This window comes from Furipterus horrens, unplaced genomic scaffold (assembly GCF_987537825.1).
Source record: "Furipterus horrens unplaced genomic scaffold, mFurHor1.1.pri manual_scaffold_6, whole genome shotgun sequence".
Lineage (NCBI taxonomy): Eukaryota > Metazoa > Chordata > Mammalia > Chiroptera > Furipteridae > Furipterus > Furipterus horrens.
In genome coordinates this window covers 151,869,713-151,887,001 of record NW_028327176.1, presented here as the reverse complement: position 1 = coordinate 151,887,001, position 17,289 = coordinate 151,869,713, and the positions used below count along the sequence as shown (strand labels likewise).

At 42.2% G+C, this 17,289-nt stretch overlaps 1 protein-coding gene across 4 annotated transcripts in view; it reads left to right on the top strand.

Annotated features, from left to right (window-relative positions):
- Positions 1-3,684: 3,684 nt before the first annotated feature.
- The window catches only part of FYN (FYN proto-oncogene, Src family tyrosine kinase), a 206,101-nt gene continuing 192,496 nt past the window's right edge, over positions 3,685-17,289 (top strand). For all 4 annotated transcript variants that reach the window (XM_090279766.1, XM_090279768.1, XM_090279770.1 and 1 more), the window contains exon 1: positions 3,685-4,171. The gene's annotated coding sequence lies outside the window, so the exon portion shown is untranslated. The remainder of the gene's footprint in view (positions 4,172-17,289) is intronic.

Here is a 17,289-nt window from a genome sequence, read left to right as displayed (position 1 = left end):
CTGTAAACCTACTTTTGCACATCCATATAATGTATAAACATACATGTACATATACACACATACACATGCACATACCAATCTGTTCACTTTTTTCTGTTAACAATTTATTGTGAAAATCTTTTCATATAAATAAATAAATAGCATCATCATCATTTTTATGGCTAAATAGTATTCTATAGATATAGCATAATTTATACTCCAAATCCCTTATTAATGAACTCTTTCCAATTTTTCACAATTATAAATAGTGTTTTCATTATTAATATATAGGTACATCTTTGCAAACTTGTTTCATTCTTTCAAAGAAGTAAAATTGCTGGGTCAAAGACTTCGTTAGTGTTATTAAATCATCCTCCAAAAGTGTTACGCCAATGAACACTCCTTCTAGTAAGATGTAGGTATCCATTTCCCTACCTACTTTTATGTCTTTGGCCAACAACGTAGTTAATAAACTATATCTCTGCATTGCTTTGGTTACAACATAGTTAATAAACTATATCTCTGCATTGCTTTGGTTACAAGGGAAGTTGAATCTCTTCTCATATTTACTGGCCATTTTGGGATGCAATTTTTTCGCACATGTTTTTCAGGGGGAGCATTCATCTTTATTTTCTCACTGATTTGTAAGGACTCTACATTAAGAATTCTTACCTTTACCATATGTATTGCTACTGAGTTGACGTTTAACAGAAGATTAAAACTAAAATGTTATAATAAGGCAAGAAATTATTTTAACTAACGAAATTAAAAATGAGGGATATGCTACTTTAAAAGCAAGAAAACAAAATAGTCAGTTAAAACAAAATGAAGTAAGCCCAGAGAGAAACAAGAAAATTTAAGGTGAAAGGTATAGAAAAATAAAAATAACCAGTACCAGTCAAATCAAAAAGAAATTCTAGAACATTGTCTACATTCTAATTTGTATACTATAAGCTGTCCATAAGAAAACAAAACAAAATCGGAGCGTGTAGAGGACAATATGACTTATCTCAGGTAGGCCAGAGATGGTGTCATGGATCTTTAATCGAGGTCTCTGTGGTAACATGCACAGTAGATCAAAAGGGGAAGAGAGTCCAAATCATTCACAGTACTCTACATACTCATTCAGACCATTAGCAAATCCTCCTGAGGAGATTCAATCCATTTAAAGCTACATTTAAAAAGGGCAACAGATAAATGGGTGTGGGCAAGGAAAGAATTACAGAAACAGGATGAAGACTCGATGAGAGCAGGTTAATCTGTCATTGTAATTGCATTGTCTCTTCTTTTTTGTCCACTAATTAGATTAAGAAGCTATTAAAGTTAGAGAAGCTAAAAAGTGACTCCTCTTGAAGAAACCTTAACAGTGAGATGCCTCACCCCACCTACTCCAGATTTAATGTAAGAAAAATTGATTTTCACATGGAATTCCAAGGAGGTATATATTTTGAAGCTGCTTTTCTGAGAATACGTGACAGTTTATCTTTAAAAAAAGAGCAAGGTATGCAGAAACTGCTTCCATGTCCAGTTAGTCTTTACAAAAGTACTGTGAATCCATTTTACTATCTCCCCATTTTATCTACGAGAACACATGATTTGCCTCCTCGAGTTGTTCTCAACAGTTGCACTGTAGAGCTGGAATCCAAAACAACCCAAGACCAATATGAGCCACATATTGCTAGTTTAAATTCTTTAGCAGCTTCATTTAAAAAATTAAAAGAAATAGGTGAATTAACTTTAATAATATATTTTATTTAGCGCAATACATTCAGACTATTATCTTCTTAGCATGTAACAAATACAAAAATGAGATGTTTTCTTTCCATGCAAAATCTCTGAAATCCCATGTCTGATACATTTACCGCACAGCTCAATATAGGCTAGTCACACTTCAAATATTCAAATATATGCCACATGTGACTAGTGGCTACCACATTGGACAGCCCAGTTCTAGACCAGTGGCTCTCAAGGTTTGGCAAACAGACCAGCGGCATCACCAACACCTGGGAACTGTTACAAGTGCACATTCTTGGGCCCCATTCCAAACCTACTGAATGAGACACTCTGGGGGTGGTACCCACGAAGCTGTGTTTTAACAAGTCCCTTCTGGTAATTCTGATATTCTCTAAGGTTTGAGAACCATTGCTCTGGACAACTGCATTCAAATAAACCTGTACAACCATGGCAGGCTGGTACTGAGGAAGAAGAATTCCTTCTCTGGAGATAATTCTCTTCTGTGGAAATCTTCTAGTCCCAATTTTTGTTCCATTTCTTGGAACTATGGACTGAATTACCAGACACATCATTTAAACATAGCTTCGTTTATTATTTTGTTTAAGGGGAAAACAAAACACAGTAACAACCCTATATTAGCACCTTGAGTTTAGCTACTAACTTCTCTTGCTCTCAGTTTCCTCACCCTTCCCCTAAAAGGGGATTATTTAGCATATATTAGCAACCTTTTTAAAAAAAGTACTGTGTACAAAAAAGAAAAAAATTCAACAAGAGTGATTGACATTTTTAAACTACAGTTAAAAAAATAGTGGGCAGGAAGGTAAAGTTATAGATTTTGAGCATAGAAGCAGAAGCCAATTCACTTAATTTCTCAGAACATTAGGTTTGCTGAGCTGGGGGGAAGGGTAGGGTTCTTGCCAAAATCGTTAAGGAGCATGAATCTGAGCATGCCTTAGAGCAGAACTTTCAGTAAACAGGAATTACTATGAAGAAAATCAGGAAGCCAAAGTGTTTCTTTTTATGAAGTTACATCCTGCCATGGAAAAGCTGGATAGGAAATAAAGACTGATGCACTCCCAACTGTATGTTTAACCGGCTATTATTCCATCAAGGAAAATCTGAGCCAAAGATCAGATTCAGTGAAGGGAAAAAAAATAAGAAGGCTGAATGTCATGTGAAGCCAAAGACAACCAATGGCTACAATTAAACATGATTTGGAAAAAAACTATACAAACAAATCTCTACTCCGTGATTGCATATTCCTTGATCACTGCCTGCCCTCTCTGCCCTCTCCCATTTCAGTAATAATTCCTCCAGGTTTTTGCTTGAAAATAAATATATGAGCCTGCCTACAAAAATAGGAGACCAGTAAATTAATCTTAATTTCCCCCTCCTCATTATTAACAATAATATTAATTGTGCATTTCCAAGGTTCTCTTAGCTTTTCCAGGGTTCTGTGATGAGATTCTACCTTGTTTTGCACTTTTCAGTTTGATCAGAGAAAACGCTTTCATCTCCCTAATATTTCCTCAATTTATACTTCCACCTTCAAATAAAAAGACACCAGAAAGGTAAAATAGCCTTTTCTCTCAAGGCAGGTTCCCATAGTTTGGGGGAATAGCAGATGTGTTTCTGCAGGGACAGCCGCAACCTTCCGCAAAGCAGAATCTGCAATTCACTCTTTCCCCTCCTTCCCCCGCCCTAACTCACTACCTCAGAAATCCACACAATCCTTAAAAACACACACAACTCCTCCAACCTCGCATCCCCTTCTCAACACACTCAACACGCCAGGATGCCGGCTGCCACAGTAACGCTCAACCCACTCGGTGGCCCCACCCAATTCAGTCCCGCCCCCCACCTAACACCAATGGTCGCTGCGCGAAGCTCCCTAGGGACCCGTTGATAGGGTAGCGCGGACCGCCACTCTCAGGATGTGTCCCGCCCCCTCCTCACTCAGGGCTGGGGCTTGAGGGGCAGGAGCATCAGCGGGAGTAGCTGCGAGCAGCCGCGGGAGCGGCGGAGCGTAGTTGCAGTTGCGCCATCTGTCAAGAGCGGAGCGAGAGGGGAGGGGGCTGCCGCGGGAAAGGAGGAGGGGTCGTCGTGAGCCGAAGGCCGCGGAGACCCGCCGGCCCGCCGACCGCGGGAACAGAGGCGAGTCTGCCCTAGGATCCGCGCGTCCTCCGCAGTCCGAGCTCGCGGCGCTTCTCCCCGCTCACCGAGGGCTCCCCGGGCGCACACAAAGCCACCGCCTGCACCTCAGCGCCCGGCGGCTGCCGCCTGCACCGGAAAGGGATCCGGCCGCCGGGCCGGGGATACCCGGCGCCGCCCCCTCGGCGCTCTTGGGAGGCCCACCAGCTCCCGAGCCCGCCGGAGCCCCTGGAGCTGCCTGGGCTGCGCTGGAGGAGGGCGGGGAGAGGACCATGTGAATGGGTTCCGGAGCCTGAGCGCCGCACAGGTAAGCGGCCGGGGATGCGCGGCAGGAGGCTGTGGGGATGCTGCAGAGACCCGGGCCGCCGGCGCCCCCGCGCAGCGCTGCGTCCGCGGTGGGGCCCCGCGCTGCAGTCTCTGGGCCGCCGCCGCCTCCTGGGTGCCCTGCTGGGCTGCCGGAGAGTTGGCCCGGCTCGGAGTCTTTGGGCTGCGGAATCGGAGGCACCCCTGCGAGGTGCGGCCCAGAGGTAGCACAGGGATAGGACCCATTTTCTCGCCCATAGCGGGTGCGGGGTGAGAATAGGAACTGGCTTAGAGGAGAGGCTGGCCCAGACTCCGCCTCCGCCCTCCTTTCGGGGCCCCCCGCGGGGACCCGGGCTGTGTGTGTTGTTTTAATGTCAGGGATGATGTAATCACTTAATAATTGATGCCCCTTGCTGTTTCCCTCCCCACCCCACCCCACCCCTGCCCCACTCCTCCACCTCCGGCCGTCACCTTTCCCATCACATCCTCCTGCCTATTTCTGGCACCTCCCTTGCACTTCCCCCATCCTCCCCTTCACTCTTCCTGTGCTATCCCCCCCTTTCCCTGTCCCCTGTGCAGGAGCCTTCATTCTTCTTCCTCTACTCCCCACCCTTTCTCCCCCAGGCTCCTTTCGCCTCCCGTCCCTGCTCGCTGGATTTCCTCTCTACTTCCCTAGATCGATGACTGTTTTTGTCTGGTCGCCTCCCCTCTCTTATCTCTGCGGCCGCAGGCGAGGGGACTGGGCCAGAAAGAGGCCACCTAGATTGGGCCCAGACGGAGATTTGCTGGGACTCAGTGAGAAGAGGGATAATAAAATCATCCTTCTCGCCCCTCCTCCCCCAATAAATCACACAGGCTCTCCGTGTGTGTGTGTGTGTGTGTGTGTGTGTGTGTGTGTGTGTGTGTGTGTGACACAAAGAGCTCTTTCAGTTCCCAGAGAGGAGACTCACAAAGTACCCAAGGATGGGCGCAGTGCTTCTTGTTTCTCTTCGCTGGGCTTCCCTTTCTCTCAGATAAAGCAGTTGATCTTCTCTCTGAGAGTCTTTCCTGCCACATTTATCAAAGAATAAATGGCTCCAGATGCAGGGTGGCAGGTGCTAGGATTTTGCTGTATTCATGGACCGGTAGTATTGACTGGCAGCTGCAGTATTTCTTAGATTTAAGGGGCAATGATTTCAGCCATCTTAAGAGTTGCTTTACTTTCAAGGTACCCCCACCCATCCCCAACTGTTTTAACCCCCTCTCTTTGGGGGCATAGGTCCTACGAGCAGAGATGGGATACATGGATGTGGAGGCAGAAAATGTTGTTTCCGAATCAGAGAATTAAATTGGTGTTTGATACAAGGGGAGCAGCCTGACTTGCTCCTTCTCTCAAGTCTACACAGTGCTTAAGTCTTCTGAAATGAAATCTTGCCTGCCCAGTAATTTTGCCTTGTCCTTAGGCTGAAACAAGTTTCTAGGACATTGATAACAGCATTAAATTGGTATCTGGAAGACCACTGGAGACTGTCTCTTCCCTACTTCAGGGTTGCCTTCAGAGGCCCACATCCTTCCTCTCACCACCCAAGTGACTACAGTACTTTCCACCCTTTATGCTCTCTTTCTCCTGAGTCCCTGCCCCATGGGCACTGTGAGGAAGGGACTCACAGATTTTTGGAGGAAGTGGTTTGTTAACTATCTCAGGTTTTGGAGGCACTTAGCTATAAGCAAAGGATGTTGAAAATCTTTTGATGAACTCTAAACCATTTGCTTGATGTTCCTCTTAAAGAAGAAATGTTAATGTAAATCTGGAGGCTTAATGTTCCGCTTTGTAAGCCAGTGACTATTACATGCTTAATCGATAATGTCAAAACGTAGGTTGAAACAGATGATTCCTAAGAGCACGGGTCTTTGACTATTATAAGTAATAGAACTATCTCATTTGTTTTTCAAGAATTTTATTAGAAAAGAATTGTTAAGAGTTATTAAACATATATTTCTGCACTTTCTAAGGACATTCAGCATGGAACTTTTTATATTAAAAAAGCAAAAGGGTTAATGAGTCTACTGAAAAAACAAAGGGTTGTTTGATGCCCGACCCAGGAAGGAAAGTCAGTGCACAGTAAATTTGCACTGTGTTGACCAAGTTAGAAAGACTTAATGATAAGGTTGAATGTGAACAAATGTACACTTGGCTTTCTGTGCCTTTACTATGTGCTTTCTTTTGGGTCTGGAATCTCCAAACCCATCTGATTTTCTTTGATGCCATGTAACCTTCAGGGCCCAGCTTAAAAGTCACCTCCTCTGTAAAGCTTTCTCCATCCTTTCCCCTCCAAACACACCATGCTTCCAATTTTGTTTTCAAACTTCAGCAGCAGGCATTATGTTTGGCATGTGTCTGTTTCAATCATTAGTTCATCAGCATTGAGAGAAAGAACCTGGTCTTATTTATCTTGCCTCAGCAAATGTGAGTTAGGTCTTTGGTACGTGGTAGGCATCTGGATTAATTAGGCTAATGTTAGTAGACCTGCAAAAATACAGTGGCTCAAAAGCAACAGACATCTGTTATTCCCTGTGTAATAGTTCAAAATGGGTATTTATGGTCAGTGGGTGGCTTTTCGCCACATAGTGATTCTGAGCCCCACGCTCTAGCATCTATCTCATAGTGCTCCATTGTAACCTGCTTTCAGCTGGCAGAAGGACAAAAGAGGAAGTGGAGGGGGTGCACTTGCTTTTTAAATACATTGGTTTGGAAATGACTCCCATCACTTCTACTTACATCCTTTACAGGAGGGCTTTAACTGCAAGAGAGCCTGGGAAATACAGGTTAGCCATATGAGCAGATGAAAGATCAAGAAGAAATGTATGTTTGGCCAACAGCTTTGCCCTATGCTGCCACTCAACAAGGCACAGTCATTCATTGTCCTCAAGGAGTTTCTAGGCTGATGAGAATTAAATTAAATAGAAACATAGAGCCTGTTTCCATCATTGTTTTTGTTCCTCTGATTTTACAAGTTTGAATCTTTATTTTAAACAACTTGCCAAACATCTTACTTTTTGTCAGTTCAGGTGGCCATTCCCTCTCAGGAATCCCTTGTAATACAGTGATGTGATAACTCCTGTGTTTCCTTTGAAGTGTTTTTTTTAATTTTTAAATTCCAGTAGCACCTTTCTTGTCCTAGGTTTTTATCTGTTGATTTTAGAGACTCCTAAAGTGGCTAGGGGGTTCCTTAGAAATCACAGTCCTACCTTCTGTTAATTGGAAGAGGAAATAAAGTAGATTCTGTTAGAGACTGCCTTGCCCCAGGTCATGCTAATAGGAAGGGAGCCTCAGTCAGCCCATCTCTTCTGTCTCTCCTGAATCCCGAATCCCCTCCATCGCACAGCTGCCCTGCCTTTGTGACTGTGAGCTTGTGTATTCCAAGGACATTAAGTGGACAGAGTGAACTGTCAATTTCTACTTAGTTCCTGTTCTCCACAGGCCTCCAAATTGTTGGAGCAATTCTGTCTGTTCTAGTAATCATACTTAATAATGTACATATTTTTGCTATAAACAGTTCATTATATTCATCTGTTCTGAAAACATGAGCCCAGGATGTTATTGTGTGCAAGGCACTGGGAGATAGGTCCTATAAATGAATACATCTGCTGTCCTTGCACTTGAGCACCATCTACTAGAGATAAAAATGATTAATAATAGCTAACTTTTATTGAGCATTTGCTATCTTTCAAGCATTGTTTAAACTCTAATCCTAACAATAATGACATGAAGTGGTTTCATTTGTAATCCCCATTTTAGAGATGGGAAGTTGAAGTAAGGGAAGTTAAGTAACTAACTCAAGATCATGTGCTAGTAAGTGGTAAAGTCAGGATTCAAGCCCAATTTGGTTTCAGAGCTCTTGCTTGCTCTTAGCCACTATGCGATATGCAAAATACTATATATGGATAATGATGATATTAATTAAATGTGTTACATGCCATCAGGGTGTGTGTGGCATAAATGCCTTGAAATTGATACTCTAGTTGTCAGGAAATAAGACTGTGTGTTTAGGTAAAAAGTAAAATGCTCATTCCTACCTCCATTCCACTCATACTGACCCTTGTCTATTGCTCAGTTAGAAAATAGAAAATAAATAAAATTTTAAAATGGGAACATACAACATGTTGATTATGGAAATACTTATACTCAGTGTGATTCGTTATTTTAAGCTGGGTTCTTCTAGTGATCCACAGATAGATCTCTATGAGATTATGGATTGTCCTACATATTTATGCATTCAGCAGCATTGATTCATTGTATCTACCATGTGTCAGAAATTGAACTAGATGATTCAAGGGCAAAGAGATGTGATTCTGCCCCAGAGAACTAACCTGCAGGAGGAAGTCTCTGACCACTATGATAAATGCTATGACTAGAGACTCTCACATGAGCATTGGAGCGTACAGGAGGAAGCATGACCTCCACAAAGAGTTGAGAAAGTGGGGTGGCCAGGCAGAGAAGGCTGCATGAGGAGGGGGTGTCTTTGAGATGAAGAGTGGGAGTCTGAAGAGTAGGAGTCGCTAGTTGACTGTTGTGGGATGGCCGTTGCCCCAATGCATGGGCCTTTTGGGGAACTGAAAGGAGTACAGGGTGAGGGAAATGAACAGAGGGAGAAGATAGGTCTGGAGGAAAAACTGAGAATATTTTGTGTTTTGTCAGGAATGTATTCAAGAGTTTTAAGTGGAGACACTGCTTTGATCTGATTTTAATTTATGAAGATCATTAAGCCACAATTGGCTATTGACCAGGGGCTGTCAAGATGCAGGGAAGGTAGTTTTGGAAATTCAGATAAGCAATAGATGAAAGTTTGGATGGAACAAAAGAGACGGAATAAGAGATGACGAGATAGATATGGGGGTGGGCAGAAGAGGGGTCCTTGGGAGTTAGGTGGAGACACTGAGATCAGCAATTCAGTAAGCAAAGCTAGTGTGTGTAAAGTGAAGACTTTATCATGGACACTTTGCACTATCAGGGAGTGAGGAGTATAACTCAAATATAAATCTATTAGTAGCAAATTACAAAACACTTTAAGCCATGGATGTGGGCAGCATCACTCAGGGAGAGCAGATAGAACAGACAGGGCTGAGAGAGAGCCTGAGTGGGAGAGGAGCAGGCCCTGGGGAGGGACATGTCCCTGATCCCTAGGGGGAGAAGGTTATGCCCTAGAGATTAAGCAAGATTAAGAATGAAAAGTACAATTGGATTTAGCACCAAAGATCTCTGAATCCAGGCAGAGCAGCATCAGGGGAATAGGGGGTAGAATCCTAAAACTCTCTCTTCCCCAGACCAAGGTAGAAATAGGAATCAAAACCTGCAGAGCATACAGCCCTACGGGACTTTAGAGATCATGTAGTCCAACATGTCCAGAGAGCCCCAGAGAGCTAAGTGACTTGACCAAGGTGGCAAAGTTACCACTGAGAGCCAGATTTCAAGCCTTTCAGCCTTGGGGTATGGTCCTGGCTCAACCCTTCCCAGCTGTGTGAGCTGGACCAAGTTACCTGACCTCTGTGCCTCCCTTTCCTCACGTTTAAAATGGGGATAATAGTTTCTACCTCAAGTTTTGCTGTAGGAGTCAATGAGTTAATAAGTGTCAGGCACTCAGAATAGTACTCCACAAACAGGAAAAGGTGTGTGTTTGCTGCTGTTATTAAAGTGTGTGTGAGTGTGTGTGTGTATACACAGACACATAGATACACAAAACACACACACACGACATATATACCCTTTAGGGAAGGGAGGATGAAAATGTATTGTGTGCATAAAAGGAAACTGAGTATTTTAGGAAGAGGTTTGGGTGATTGCCAATTCTGAATCAAGAATTATTGGTAAAAGGTAGAAAATTAGTTTAGATAGTATTATTGAAAACAGCATTATTAACAAGTCTTATTAAGAAGTGCAGAACATTTCTTATTCTTGAGAATAGAAAAACAAAAGCACTTTGAAGTTAGCCCTCTAAAAGGGTTTCTTTGTTTTAGTCAGATAACCAGAATTTTAACCTATTTACAATGTAGATCCCTTGAGTTGGATTTCAGAATGTCATCATGACTTTCTGAAGGTGGAATAAACTACCTAGTAGGAAAACCCCCACAAGTTATAACTTTCATACACTTGATTCCTAGGAAAAAGAGGTGATTTGGGTTACTTAGAGGAATATAATTTTTTAATGTTTCTAGTTGAACAAATATAATTTTTAGCTACTAAAATACATAACTAGCCTGAACAGTATATCCAAATGGACTTAGGTGACATACAGTACAGATAATTTAGGAATAAGTGGCACTCTGGACTTGATTAGAACACAGTAATCCTAGAAGGATATAAATTGAACTGGATTTATGGTCTAATAAAAACATGGGAAGAAAAGATCATGCTTACTGACTCATGAAACTTTAACAATGTTTATAAGGCTCTGAGTTGCTGTAATATTTGGATGAGAACATTTTTTCATTCATCTCAGCCTGCTTCCAGAATGACCTGTATTGTGCCTCACTCGTGATGCCGACTTGGGTCCTCTTGCTGGGTGTTCTAAGGAAGCAGAGATCATCCTTGTGGAACCGTGACCTCAAGCAACACCTGGTTGGCTTGGGCAGATGTATATTGAGTATCTATTACCTGTAAGTTTGGGGGAGAAAAAATACAGTATGGGGAAGTCTTAACCCATTAGTTATTTCAATTCCAAAGGCTTTTCCTGAGGGCTACTTATTTCTGGCCTTGTATTCCTCTATCTGTGATAGTGTAAAAAATCCATGGCATACCACAGCTGCTCATGCCTCTCTAAATACACCATAAAAACAATAATGCCTACCATTTTTATTAGACCCCAGAAACCTTGTTAAGCGCTTTATATACAGTAATTTACTTAGTCATAACAACTCTGTGAGGCAGGTATTATTATTCCCATTAGTCAGAAGGGAAGACTAAGGCTCAGAAAAGTAACTTGCCCATTGTCACACAGCTAATTACTAGAGAAGCCAGGTCTGTCTGGCTCCTAAACTCATGCCTGCTTTTGCTCCAAAACTGTGGTTCCTCAATCCCCATCTATTTCCTTTATACTTTTCTTTTCCCTTCTTTTCTTTTCTTTTCCTTTCTTTCCTTTCCTTTCCTTTTCTTTTCATTTCTTTTAAGAAAGATTTTACTTATTTATTTTATAAAGAGGGAAAGGAAAGGAGAAAGAGAGGGAGAGCAACATTGATGTGAGAAACATCAGTTGCTTCTTATATATGCCTGGAACCCGCAACTCGGGCATGTGCCCTGACCAGGAATTGAACCAGTGACCTTTTGCTTTGTGGGATGACACCCAACCAACTGAACCAATCAGGGCTCTCCCTGCCTGTTTTCAGGCCTCCTTTCCTTTGCTTTGCAGTTACTTCTGTGTTAAGTGTTGATGGTACAAAGCCACCCTGTGGAAACCTCACACCTTCTGATAGCTCCATTCAAGATTTACCTTCTGGGGAGTACCCCTTTGGTCTTGTTTTGGGTCCCCATGGCACTTGGTTACTGTCTCATTATCACCTTCATCACAGACTGACTTATAAAGCAAAGTAAAGTCAGCTGGGTGGGAAAGTGATCAGATATTGTTTTTTTTTTTTTACTGACTTGTGGGCTGTTTGTAAGTCAGGTTTGTATCTTTTTCATGGTTAGGTTTCCCAACACTATTTCATGAGATACTGTTGTTATTATTCCCATTTAACAGGTGGGGAAACTGAGGCATGGAGATTTAGTGATTTACTCAGGGTCACAGAGCTAGTAAGCAGCAGAGCTAGGATCTAAATGCAGGCAGTCAGTCTGGCTCCAGAGTCTATGCTCTTAACACTAAATTTGTTCTGTCTCTCAAATGAGATTATAAACTGTCTAGCCCAGTACCTCACAGTCCACACATAGTAAACATCAGCCTTTGTTCTTCCATCCACCCTGGCAGAATGACTAACAGACTATACTGAACCAGGTCTTAGCTCATGATAAGGAAAGAGCTTTAGGGCCATGGTTGGTTGCATGAATATCCTATAAGGATCTTACAGAATGCATATTCCCAAGCCCTGTTCTCATGTAGTGAGTATGGGGTAGGAGGACTGAACACTGAAATCTTTTCTGTACATGAGAATGGCTTCTGAGAGATGAGGAATGAAGCAAACAGAGTGAGTCTAAGCCACAGTAATTGGAGCAGGCCACGAAGTGGTAGAAAATCATCAATCAGTTTGAGCCCTAGGGAGCAGCAGCCCAGAGGAGGCTGGGGGAATCAGAAACCCATCATAGAAAGACCCCTAACCTTGTATTTTTAAGATTTATAAGTACCTGCTTCTTTTGAATGTGCTGGTGGGATTTTATCTGATGAATTCAAACACTTGCATTTTCTTCAAAGCTTCTATCTTCAAGGTACCCCAAAATAGTAGGCTTTTCATGGAGTTGTATAAGGATTCCATCTGCTTTATACTGAAAAATAGGGTTTTAATGGAAAATTAAAAATGAGCCAGATCGCCTTTCCCACAACAAAGCCCAGAGCACTTTTCTCAATCCTTTCTTCTCTGATCCCCAGAAAAAGTTACCGAATCTGTATTTCTGTGAAATCCTGCCCAATTTAAAGTCTATTGAAAAAGCAAATAAATACCAACAAGTTGGTACTATATTTCCACACATTGTATTATCTATTCAAAAGCAGTAACAATTTCAAATATTGTCACTTGTGAAATTTGATTTTAATTTTAACTTCATTCCACAAATTGTATGATGTGTTGCCTATAGGTAGGCACATGCACACCAAGCTATTTAAAAAGTGCTGATTTCTGTTAGTGGTTTCTCTTGTTTGCTCTCAGAATTTGGAGGGTTTCACCTTTTTGTTATGTAGTTTATTGTTTAACTTTGAAATACAAACAGAGCACCTCACTGTTTTCAGATATGGGAGCTGAGTTACCAAATCTGTGAGTTATGAACTCTAGCATTCTGTCATTCAATACCTTTTATCATTGTCCCCTATATGAAAATGTCAATTCTGTGACTGTCCTTTGCACATACTTTTGCCTGATTTATATTCTCCTGATATGTTATGTCCTTCAGGCCACCCGCCCCCCCCCCCCATGATTTGCAAATAACAATTCCAGTTGCAAAACAAAACAAAAACAAAAACAAAACCCAAATAAAATAAAAAAACACAACTATTTCTTCTATAGTTTCTAGATTGAGTGAGGAAGTGTTGATCCATGTCCAAATGGATGTACTGCTGATATAGAAATTGGTTCTTTTGCTTTGTCCTTTATTAACAACCCAATGAATAGGAGAAAGAGCCAAGTTCTTAGCCTGGCATTCAATGCCTTCCACTGTCTCCACATTCTTAGTCATAGTTGGCTCACCTTACTCACCACTGCATTAACACTTGATTTGCCAGATGTCGATCTGAGTACCATTAATATGGAATATGTGTTTCAGCCTTTGTTTGTTTGTTTTTCCTTCTGGAATCCCCTAACCCTCCTTTCCCTCAGAATTCTATCCATTTTTCAAGGCCCAGTTGGAATTCCAACTCTGGGAAGATTCCCTTCATTCTTTTGCATTGAACATTTATGTCTCTCAGTTACCTCCTAATAAATGATTCTTTATGTTGTTAGTTAATTCCTGATATGAGGAATCCAATGTATAGAAAATTTTTGTGACTTGCCCAAGGTTATAAGTTACTGATTTAGTTTTTTTAAATTATTATTATTACTATTATTTTTATCCTCACTCAAGGACAATTTTTCATTGCTTTTAGAGAGAGAAGAAGTGGGGAGAGAGAGAGACAAAGGGGGGGAGAGAGAGAGACAGACAGACAGAGACAGAGAGACATCAATTGGTTGCCTTCTCATAAGCACCCTGCCAGGGGATTGAGTCTGCACCGGGGCTTGTGCCCTGACGGGGAATCAAACCTGTCTACAGGGCGATGCTACAACCAACTGAGCTACACCAGCCAGGGCCCAGTTACTAATTTAGCTTAGACTTGAATCCACATCTGTTAGAAATATATATTTATGGGTCCTGTTTTCTCAAGAGACTGTTGGCCTCATGTGTGCAAAAATATTGTTGCTCCCTTCTTCCTTTTTTTTTCTTTTTGTTTCCCTATTGCATGTAGCAGGATATGTTTCATAGTGTAGGTAATCAGCAAATGTTTACTCAGACAGGCCCTGGGGTAGGGCACTGGAATGTATGGTTGGTTTCTGGCCATCTGTGAAGTTAGGCTGGCATCTTCTTGAATATTGAGCCTCTGTGGTTTCTGATAGCACCAGATCCTGCATAATTTAGATTTGGTGATTTTCCTAGACTGTTTTAGGACCATCATTGTATTTTGAAAATGGTATGCATTTAAAGATTGTTTTTTGTTGCTGTTTATAACATTGAGTTTTTTTGTTAAAACTTTAAGGTAGTTGAAGAAATAGTTACTTCTTTGCCTTCTGCCATTAGGCTTTCATCAAGATTTTAATAAAAACAATAGGAAGTCACCAGTGCACAATAACATCCAAGACCAGGGTAAATGAAGAATATTTCAAAATCTGGAGGAAACTGGGAGAATACAGTAGTGAATGATGGGAGAGGGAAGACTAGCAGAGTGGACCACCAGTGTATTCTGGGGGAGCTAGTGAAGGCAGCTGCTCACCTGTTATGTACCTGCCCATTTCTGGACCTCTCAAAGTAGAATTTAACTGCATCTCTCAGCCATATGAAACCCAGCTTTGGCTGTGGGAGTGCCTTCCTCTCCATGTATTAATTCACTTGGGAATAGCACCATTTGAAGAATCTCCTTAGCAGGGCAGGGGAGCATTCCATCATATATGTAAGGTCCTACAAAATAATGATTTTACACTATATTCCAATACATACCACAGCCTCTGTTTGTATATCCTTCAAAAGAATGATTGAAAATAAACCGTATAACATATTTTCCATGGTTGCGGGGGAGGGACTACTGAAATAATATCTGTAATAAAAGACAGGGCAGCACAACAGGCGATGTTTGTCAGCCTCTCATTAAGAGTCTTCTCAGCTACCTGTGAAGAGCTCTGTGTTGTTCCTCATTAATGGCTTCCCTAGCCCAGCCCTCACCTAGATGCCACAGTTAATGTTTCTGAAGGATGGAAGACCAAGAGGAACACATTCTATGTAGAAGTAGACCAACTACTGCAACCAAGACGGGGAAGTGGGGTACCTGTGCTTCACCATGCACTTCACATTTGCAATGCCATCATGGTCTTAGGAAAGTGGTAGTGAACTTTTTTCCTTCCTTAACCATTCATTATCTGGTATTTCAGTCCTTTTCCCGCCCTCCTCCCCATTGCCACAACCATTACCTTTGTCGGTGGGAGATCACTCACTTCACCCTTGGCTGGCATATAATGTCACCACTTTATCCAGTGTGTTCATGTTCAGTCACTTTTGTACATGTTAGTGTCAATATTGTTTATTTTCAGTAGCAAGCTCCTAGAAGACTGAAAGCACACCTCATTCACTTTGCTTTGTGTTCAGTGTGTAACTCCTCACTGAACTGTGCGAGTTGGGAGTTCTCCCAGGTGTTTTCAGTACTTCTAAATGAGATGCATCTTGAATAAATTTTCTTCTCATAGATAATATATTAGGTCCTCTGCATTGATAGATCCTCAGAGTCATGGTTTAGAATCCCGACTTAGGTTGCATATAATGTTTTAGGTTCCACATTATATTCCACGTCCTTGGGTTAAAATGCAGTGATCCCAAATCCTAGTCCTGTCTGCAGGTTAGGGTCAAAACAGATAATGTGTCATACTTCATTCTTTTCATAAAAGCATAGTTACCCATATTATGCTCACTGTCTTATAGTAATTATTTAATTGATTCTTGATTTCAGACTTCCCAGAGTTGTAGGTAGTTCTCTAAGGGGCCAAGAATCGCTAGTGAACACCAGTGAGGTGGGCCTGGAAAGAATCTATCTGTGGTACGGGGAGCAGAACCAATTGCCTCTGTGGGCTCCAGTAATTCTGGGAAGTTCTGGTTAGTTTATAGCTAAGTGGAAAATAAGGAGGATTGGCACTTGGAAAACTGATTGTACCTCAGCCCCACCATGCCATATGGGAAGAGTCCGGTGTGGGAAAGTGTTGAGTCCCTGATCTGGGAGGACCAAGGCAATCCCCACTGCCTTCCCTGATCTCACATTCCTCACTGTGACTGAGTTTCTGTTTTTGGAGGGTGGAGGGGGCATCCTGGCCTCTATCCCTGCCACAGCACTGCTGTGCACCTGAGACCCAGTCTGCCCCTGTGGCAAGAGCCATGCTCTGTTTCTCCCAGCAGAACACTTAGCTGTATTCTCTGTGTCTCCTCAATGAACTCGAACATATGGAAATGATCCACCAAAGAGAGTGATGTTGGTGAAGCTGGAGAGAGAGGGGATAATGGACAGAAGGGGATCAACAAAGAGTCGGCAGAGGCAAGATGATGGTAGGTGTAGAAAGAGCCCTTGTATTAGTTTTCTGTGGCTGCCATAACAAATCTTCTCAAACTGGGTGGCTTAAAATAACAAAAAAGCCTAAAACCTCTTGCAGCGAGGCCAGAAGTCATGAAATTAAGGTGTTAGCAGGGTTTATTCCTTCCAGAGGCTCTGAGGTAGCCTGTTCCATGCCTCGTCCCTAGCTTCTGGTGGCTGCCCGCAATCCTGGGCTTCCCTGGGCTAGAGACCCGTTGCTACAGTTTCTGTCTCCGTCTTCACACGGCACTCTCCTCCGGTGTTTTTACATGCCTTCTCCTCACTTGATTTAGGACCCACACTAATCCAACTTGATCTCATCTCGAGGTTCTTATTACATTGTAAAGACCCTTTTTCCAAATAAGGTCACAATCACAGGTTCCAGATGGACATATTTTTTTCAGGGAGCACCATTCAACCCATAATAGCCCTCAAAGGGATAAAAATTACCAGTTACTCAGAGGGAGAAAGAACAGATGAGAAAGGTATTCATAGGTATGAATGCCTAAAGGACAGGCACAGGACTTCACATGTGTGATTTTTAACTTTCACTCTAAGATAGATGAAGATGCAGTGGAATTTGTATGTGAAAAGAAAGAAGTCTGAAGTTTAAAGTTTGAAGTTTGAAGCTTTTCGTAAAATTGGAGGC